Raw genomic sequence first — 9,647 nt, 5'->3', positions numbered from 1 at the left:
TTGAAATATTCCTGGTTGCAAATGTGTTTTGGCGGTTACGTGCTGTGTTGTTTAACCATAGTGTAATGTTCTTCCTATTTTAAAGATACTTTTAAGGAAAATAAGTGTCTCCTTGTTAAAAAACAACTCACCACAACAGCTATTCCCTAGTGGATTAAGCTAGGAAATTAAAATAGCGCACTCTGGTGGTAGTACAGAATTATTACACAAATAGAAGAAACACCATACCATGTGAAGTATAATTTGAAGTGTTATAAATAAACATAAGCTTTATCGCCAGAATAGAATTGCAAAGTGGTTTCTAATTATAAGATGAGAAACTTTACATAATAACATAACCTAGACTGTAGAATATTCAAACACCACTTTATTGAAGCTAACACAAGTTGAGACATTTGCATAATTTCATACACTTCGGTATGCACTGTACACAGTGGATTTAGATTTTTACCGCAGATTTCTATTTTCATATTTCAAAGTCAAAACCATACTGTACACTGTACAATTTTTGTAGTTCCAAATCTTAGACGGAAGACATGGACCCAATATGAGAAACTGTTGGAACAGTGGCAAACGAGAGGACTGCTTCCAGCAGATAATCAGCCTGAACCAACGAAAGCCCATAGACAATCTGTAATTGACCATGAGAATGGAGAATACCTGCGAGAGCAACAAGCATGGATCAAAGCCGGACAACCCTCCTGGTATGGACCTGCAAAGATTGCTATGAACAAAGCGGAGATAAGAAAAGTACATGTTACAAGTCTGATGCTCCATTTAAAGTGTTCTGTAACTGGGACGGCAAACATGTACGTCGTTCAAAAACCAAATCCGCTAGAACAGGAACACACAGCGGAAAAAATAGAAGAAGTTCCAATAATCCAAACTCCAAAGCTCTATCCAGACCTGCCTCAGAAACCTCCTCCTTACATAACGGAATCAGAACTGTTCTCTGAAGCCTCAGTACAAGCCCCAACTTTTAATGTTTCAGGAGGAATATTGAAGTTCGACGATGTCCCCACAGAAAGAAGTGTTAACGAATTGGACTATGAAGTAAGAATGCTACACAGTAAATCTGACCAGCTGCGGGAGATTTTCAAACACGAAATGCAAGAATTGAAGGCCATGACTAGACAGCATCAACTTCAGCAAAACACATTACGAACACCTATGTCATTCCAGCCCAACAAGAAACCTCCCAGTGCTGAGGTATCATCAATGGCAGGTTCGGACATGCCGATTTTCTCTCTGCTACTACCAAAAAACACAGGAATGGATGATCAGGAAAAGTCCGGAGTGCGACAGACAAACAAAGACAACAAGAAGAGGAGAGATTCCGGGAGATGATGGTAGAAAAACATGGACAGGACAAAGAAAAGGAAGAAAGAAAACTACAAATAACAAAAACATGGGGACAATCAAAAACAACACGCCGAACAAACTACTCTCCTGACTATTCCAAAGGACAGGAAGATGACGACGGTGCACAGTCGGAAACCAGTGTACACTCCCCATATCATGAACAATCACATCAACAACGCAGTCTTGCAACTCCTACTGAGAATACTAGTAGTGACGAAAATGAGCAACATTACTCTGGGACATGCCCCAAAACTAAAAAAAACAAGACCTCTCAAAGAACCAGGACTGGAGTACATACCTCCATGCCATTGATAGCGGCTGGAAGAGGATTTGACTACCAACCATGGACTCACAGGGACATGGAATCTTTAGTGGCCAAACTACCTCCACTCACCCAAGGAGGACAGAAGTGGGTGAATGAACTGGAGAAATACACAGTCCAAGACCACCTGTGCTTGGGAGACATGAGGGCATTGCTTGGAAGGATAGAGGGAAGACTAGAGGCAAGAGCAGTGGATTCCAAGGCTAAATGCACCAACTCTCCAGATGATATTTCATTCAACAAAATCCGGTCGAGGTATTGGGCTGCCATTCGTCACATTTACCCAACAACACGCAGTTTACATGCCCTCAACAGCCTGAGAAAAGAGCCTGGGGAAGACATGCATGCCTTCCTGAAGAGATGTCAAGGAGTGTGGGAGGACTGCACTGGAGAACGACATGACACTTCGCCAGCTGTCATAATGTTGTGGAAGAACGCAGTCATAAAAGCCCTTCCCAAATCAGTGCAGGCACGCCTGTGAGATGTCGTGGGATTGGAAGCTAAACTCCCAGAAGAATGGAGATTAAATCTCATACACCACGACATCAAATACCAGGAAACAATGGTGGAAGACGATGAAGACACAAAGAAACTGGCGAAAAGACTATTGAAGATGCAGGTAGCTGAGAGAGATAACGAAGCTAATACAAACAAGAAATTGACAAGGCAGATGCCAGCTGTAACAGCAAAAGTCATACTAACAGAGAAAGAAGTGCAGACGCCTCAAACAGTTCAAACTCAGATAGTGCCAGAAAATCAGATGCAGAACCAACAAAGAGGTAGAGGAGGTTTCCAAGGAAGAGGCAGAGGAAGAGTTTTCCGGTTTGAGGGATGCTACTTATGCAGTCAGCCGGGCCATTGGGCTAGAGATTGTCCAAATCAACAAACACAAAACCCACCACCATCTTTACAATACAACCCTACGCAATTTCAACAGCCCCAGACACAACAGTATCATCCCCAAGCACAGCAACCGCCTGTGTATACCCCTGTCCAACTACAGCCACAAGCACCCATGTACATGCCTTCACAGTATCAACAGAGGGGAGGGCCTAGTGGAGGCAGAGGATTTCAGGGACAACCAGGAGGAGGAGGGGTGCCAAACATGAACCAGATTCCTCTGACAGCTTGGAGTGGTCCATACGTATGAGGAGGCCCAGAGGATCCAATCACAGGTGACGTAATTCCAGCCCAAGATGAACCAATGGTCACCTGTGAGATTGAGGGGGAGAAGGTGGAAATGATGGTGGACACAGGAGCCACAGCTTCCTGTTTGACAAGATTGAAGGGAAAACCACCACCACTCTCAAATCATACCCTCAAAACAGTTGGATACTCGGGAAAAATTGATGTACAGAGATATACATTACCATTGGTCACAAAAATTGGGAAGCAGCTCCTGCAACATCCTTTCCTCTATGCCAGGGGTTCTTAACCTTTTTGACCTTGAGGCCCAATTTTTATAGTACAAAGTGGCCCGGGGCCCATTAAATATTAACACTGTATAGGTTTAATTGACCTCATTCTCGGTTTGATTTGTATTCAATAATAAACCAAATCCACTAACTGTTTAACAAGCAAAAACCTTATCAAATAAAATGACATGATAAAATGGGATCATCACAAATACTTTTATTAAACATGTGTATGTAAACCTACACATACTGTATCAAGACACCGAACAGGCTGATAATTCCTGGACCAAATAAAGCTGTGACAAGAAAAAATGTCAAGGATCAAGTCAGGCTTTTAAATAATAATAAAAAAGACCAATATTAGGATTTTACTTTAAATTAATAAAAAATATATATATATATATATATATAAATAATCAATCAATCAATAAAAGGGGGTGATAAAATAAATGCATTCAAATAATATAAATCTATTTTTAAATTAAATAAATAAACTAAATGAAATTGAAATAAAGTGCAAATGAAACTATAGCCTTATAATCTGCAAAGCTATTTGAAAATTGCTTCAGCAGTCTCCATTTTTGCATGGCAGAACCAGAATAATCTTTATATCTGTGACAAATGAACAATGACACAAATAATAACAACAATGAACAACAATAACAACAATAATACAACTCCCTTTTTATCTTGACCTCTTAATGAGACACTTGGGCCTGCTTCTGAGACATAATCAGATCCAGTCTGGGTGGAATGGGAGAAAGGCTCACTCTCAGAGTAGATTCCAGTGTTGCTCTGAGTCTGTTTCGGGCTTTGGTCTTAGTTGTGGCCACAATGGAGAATCCTGATTCACACAGGTACGTAGTTGTGAATGGGAGAAGGAGTTTCACAGCCCTCAGTGCAAGACATGGGTACTCCTTTGAGACAGCAACCCAGAATGAGCCCAGGTCCAGTTTGCCCCACTGCAGCTTTAAAGTGAGCCAGTGGAAACGTCCAGAAGCTGGGATTCCAGGTGTGAGGGCAAAGCAACATGAAAATGGGTCCAAAATCCACATGTTTCCCTCTCTGGGATCCTCAGGAAAGTAGTCACCAAATTTCTCTGCCAGTTGTGAGAGGTGCTGGGAGACTGAGTCGCTGATCTTCACCTGAGGGGAGTTTTCCAAAATGTCAGACAAAAGTGGAAACATGTCCATCCTATTTTCCTGGGCCCTCTTGGTCCACAAAGCAAGTTTCCTCTTGAAAGCTTCAACTTTGTCTGCAACACAAAATATGTTGCTGTTTCTTCCTTGAAGTGAGGTGTTCAGTTGGTTCAGTAGTGAAAAAATGTCACAGAGGCAAGTTTTGCTGTGAACATTGTGTCAGCATAGTAATCTACAAGATTAGATTTTTTCTCACTGAGAAAAGAGAAGACCTCATTCCTCAGTTCAAACAAACGATTGAGGACCAGTCCTCTGGAAAGCCATCTCACTTCACTGTGATATAGCAGTTGGACATGATCTGCTTCTATGTCCTCACAAAGCTTAGCAAAACATCTGGAGTTCACAGCATTGTTTTTAATAAAGTTTATGGTTTTCACACTTACATCCATCACCTGGTGGAGGTCTGGTGACATCTTTTTTGCTGCAAGGCTTTCACGGTGGAGAAAACAGTGTGTCCATTTAGCTTCTGGTGCACGATCAAGGATCTGTCTAATGACACCATGATGCCTGCCAGTCATTGATGCTGCACCGTCACTGCACACCCCGACACAGTTCTGCCAGTCCAGGCCGTTCTCAGTGAAGTAGTTATCCATGCAGCGGAAACATTCCTGAGCCGTAGTTCGTGTTGGTAGCTCTCCACAAAACAGTATGTCTTCGTGCAAACTACTGTCCCAGCGATAGCGAACAAAAACAAGCAGCAGTGCAGCATTCGTGACATCCGTGGACTCGTCTAATTGCAAAGAAAAAAAAGGGCTGCTTTTTATTCTTTCTATAAGTTGATGCTGTATGTCTGATGCCATGTCCGCGATACGGTGACTCACAGTGTCGTTTGAGAGTGGGATGGTCAGCAGCTTTTTTGCAGCGGCCTCTCCGACCATCTCACGGCACATATCAACAGCGGCAGGCAGAACCAACTCCTCCGCTATGGTGAATGCTTTCTTACTCTGTGCCACACGTCTGGCTACGAGGTAGCTCGCTTTCAATGCACATTTAGAGTTGCTTGTCAGTGACACGACAGACCTTTTCTGCATCTGCAGCCCACTTTCCTTCCTCTTAAAATATTCCACCGGCTTTCCCACGAGATTCGGGTGCTTGGTCTCTAGATGCCGCTGTAGTTTTGAGGGCTTGAGGGCTTCGTTGGACAGCATTAGCCCACACTCCACACACTGGGCTTTTGGCACTGCCTCTGTTCCTCCATTTACGAAACCGTATTTAATGAAGTCGAGATTGTATTTCCGTAAAAACTTTGTCTTTTGGGTGGGGGGGTTGGCAGGACATTCGTCTTCATTTTTTCTTTTTAAAAACTTCTCAATTTTTGCCGCTTCATCTATGTGTATTGGCGCTTGTTAACAACTGAGTGGTAATAAAGATACATTGACAAAAAAAAAAACGCCACCACGTGGTCGAAAGCTGCACGCAGTCTCGCGGCCCTTGCGGCCCACAGGTGCAAAACTGAAAGTTTTTTGTGGCCCTCTGGGGGGCGCTGGCGGCCCAAGTGTGGGCCGCGGCCCTATGGTTAAGAATCACTGCTCTATGCCCCAAACTGTCCCATAAATCTGATGGGGAGAGACCTGCTCGTAAAATCAGGAGCGAGAATTCTATGCACACCAGATGGGCTGATAATCCAGTTTCCAGGCCAGATACCACTCCACCAGACATACGACGGACAACAGAGAATCATGATGATGGCAGCAAATCCAGAAAACGGCGAAGAAAATGACACAACCACTGTGTACTGGAGCCGCCTGATCACCACTGAAATCGATACTCCACATGTCCAAAGAACATACATGGCCTGGAAACCATGGATAAATACACTAGGACCCCATGGGCCCCCGCAAGATCCTCTACATTGTACGTACAATTATCTTAGGCGACCAGATGAAGAATATCAAGATGCATGGATGGAAGATAAAGAGGGAAGAATGGAAGATTTGACTGTGGCAGACATCTACGTAGGACCGCAGGGTGTAGCAGCAGCGGTAAAACTCACACCAGAACAAAAACAATGGTACAATCTATCTGAAGAAGCTGTTCCTCATGTCACACTCGCCATGACCATAGGAGCTGAGTCCAGATCATTGGGTGCAATGATAAAGACTGCATTGAACACTGAGTGGATGGCGACAGAATCACCTTTTCTGTGGCGATCAATAGACCAGACAATGTGGAGGATTGGGAACAACAGCCAGGAACGAGGACTATTGGAGAAGCAAGAATTGGACAGAGATCATGGCCGAGAACACACAAACCATACGGACACAGAAGAAATGCTAATGCAGGTGCCTACACATCTTTGGACCACCGGAGACTACGATGTTGGATTAGTGAATCATGAAGTCTTAGTGGAACTGGTGGAAAATTACAAACCATGTTGGCGGCCGCAATACAAATTGAAGCAAGAACAAATAGATGGAATAGGAAACACCATTCAAGGATTGTTGCAGGCTGGAGTAATCAGGCACACCGGCTCAAATTGGAATACTCCCATCTTGCCGGTACCAAAAGCTGGAAACAAGGGATGGAGAATGGTCCATGATCTGAGAGAAGTCAACAATGTCACTAAAACTGCTAATATTCCTGTTCCCGATCCACATGTAGCATTACAAAATCTTAATCCAGGTCACAAATATTTCACAGTGATAGATCTAGCTAATGCATTCTTTTGCTTACCATTAGATCCAAAAGTCCAGGATATATTTGCTTTTACGTACCAAAGACAGCGATATACTTATAATCGGATGCCACAGGGTTACAAGGATAGCCCAGGACTATTTAACAGTGCTTTGAAACAAGACCTCAGTGCATTGCACCTACCGGAGGGAGTCATTTTGATACAGTATGTTGATGATTTGCTGCTAGCCGGGCCAGATGCAGCAACATGTCTGACTGTGACACAACAATTGCTAATCCTACTGGCCAATGTGGGCTATAAGGTGAAGAGAGAAAAAACACAGATCGCAAGGAGAACAGTTACATTCCTGGGAAGGATGATTTCCTCAAACAGTCTAACTCTGACACCAGCACAACGGACTTCCATCCTCTCCCAACCAAAGCCCAAAACAGTGCAACAAATGCTTGCGTTCCTGGGCCTGACAGGTTACAGTAGGACGTACATACCTGACTATGTGGATTTGACACAACCACTGAGACACATAATTGCAGAAGCAGGAAACAGAAATCTAAAAGCCACTCTCGAGTGGACATTGTTGGCCGAAGAAGCTTTCACGAAGACGAAGCAAGCCCTGAGTCAAGCGGCACACCTTTCCACTCCGGATTATGACGATGATTTTTGCCTTGATGTTTCTGAATCAGGTGGAGTAGTCAATGGAGTCCTGTTTCAGAAAAAAGGGGAAGTGAGACAGGTACTGATGTACCATAGCTCAAAGCTAGACAATATAGAACTGGGCCAGACAGGATGTGCAAGACACCTAGCTGCACTAGCAAAAGTCATTGAGAAAACTGCACATGTGGTAATGTGCCACCCATTGAAAGTAAACACAGCCCATGGAGTAGTAGCATTCATAAATTCACAGGCATTCACATTTTCCCCAATCAGGAAAATCAAGATTCAGACCAGTCTGTTGAAACCACACATAACATACCAAAGTGGTTTAAAAAACATGTCTACAGGACTGAGCACGGAAGAGCACACACCCCATGACTGTCAGTTCGTCTCCCAAAAGGATCTCAAGATAAGATCAGATTTAGAAACAGATTCTCTGGACCAACCAGACTTCACTCTCTACAGTGACGGCTGCTGTTACAAGGGAGATGACGGGAATGTGGCCTCCTATGCAGTAATCCGGCAGGAGGGAGAAAATGTACAAACCATAGAAGCAGAAATCATCCCCCAACCTGCTTCGGCCCAACTGGCAGAAGTAGTGGCACTCACCAAAGCCTTGGAGCATGCAGAGGGACAACGAGTCAACATCTATACAGATTCAGCATATGCCTATGGAGCAGTGCATATAGACGGACCACAGTGGATCAGAAGAGGGTTCCTAACATCTGCTAAGACACCAGTAAAACATGCCGAAGCTCTAAAACTCCTGCTGACATCTTTACTGTTGCCCGCAAAAGTGGCAGTAATGAAATGCAAAGGACATCAAATATTGAACAATGCAATATCCAGAGGAAATGATGCAGCAGACAAGGCAGCAAAGAAGGCAGGAGGGTACAGCAAGCAAATTATATGTACAAAGGCTAATAGTCAAGAGGAGTTAACCACTGAACACATCAAAGACATGCAGAAATATGCTGGAGTGTATGAACAGAATCAATGGAGTCAGAAGGGAGCAAAGGAAGTAGATGGCCTGTGGAGAGCCCACGACCAGGGCCGTGGGAAGTAGGGGTGCTGAGGGTGCTGCAGCACCCCCTGGTGGAGGACAGGGGATCTGCACTTCCACAAGATTAAATGCAAATATAATACAAAAATAACGAATTTTCAGCCTTGATGTAACAACATTCATAATTAAGTAAAGATAACACCCTTTTCACCCCGGTTACATTTTCCATTTGCCCTGTACAATGGGCGCTGTAAGTGATGAAAGTGGGGAATGTTGGCTTATCAGGCGCCCAGCTCATAGCCAAAGTGCGAGAGAGAGAGAGAGAGAGAGAGAGAGAGAGAGAGAGAGAGAGAGAGAGAGAGAGAGAGAGAGAGAGAGAGAGAGAGAGAGATAGATAGATAGATAGATAGATAGATAGAGAGAGGGGGTGCACCGGTACCGGCGGGGATTGTTGTTAGCTTCTGCTGCGCTAACGGATATAAGAAGCTGTTTCTACAATAATGTGGAGGGAGTGTTCTGTCCTGTCAGACTGAGAGGCTCAGTGAGGTAAAGGACTCTGAGTGTTTAGATAGTTCACTTTAGTCTAAGTTATCTCAGTGGATCTCAAACGTTTTGATCACAATTTATGTAAGCAAATATTTCAAAGGGACATCTTTATAATTATTAGGATATATAAAAACAGGTTTGAAATCATTCCAATTTATACTATAGGAAAGTAAACCAAAAAAAATGTTTAAAACTGGAGAGATTTAAAAATATGCATAAATAAATAAATGTTAACTGATAAAATAAGATATGAATGAACCACAAAAATAAAACAAGTTAGCCTACATTTATTTGTTATTGGCTATGGTAGGTTATTGGTTATGTTCACATACAAACCGATCTTTTTCACGTGGGTGTTTAGAGTTGTATCCCTAGATCAGTCTCTAGTAATTGGGCGCTCAAAGTGCACCAGATTGAAGTATTTTACTTTAAAATGTTAAAAAAAATCTTCCCGGGGGGGCACCCCCGGACCCCCTTAGAGGATGTGAAGTCCACCCCCCAATTAAAACATGTT

The sequence above is a fragment of the Notothenia rossii genome, assembly GCF_949606895.1.
Source record: "Notothenia rossii genome assembly, chromosome: 2".
NCBI classification, from domain to species: domain Eukaryota; kingdom Metazoa; phylum Chordata; class Actinopteri; order Perciformes; family Nototheniidae; genus Notothenia; species Notothenia rossii.
This window is presented reverse-complemented; position numbering follows the sequence as displayed.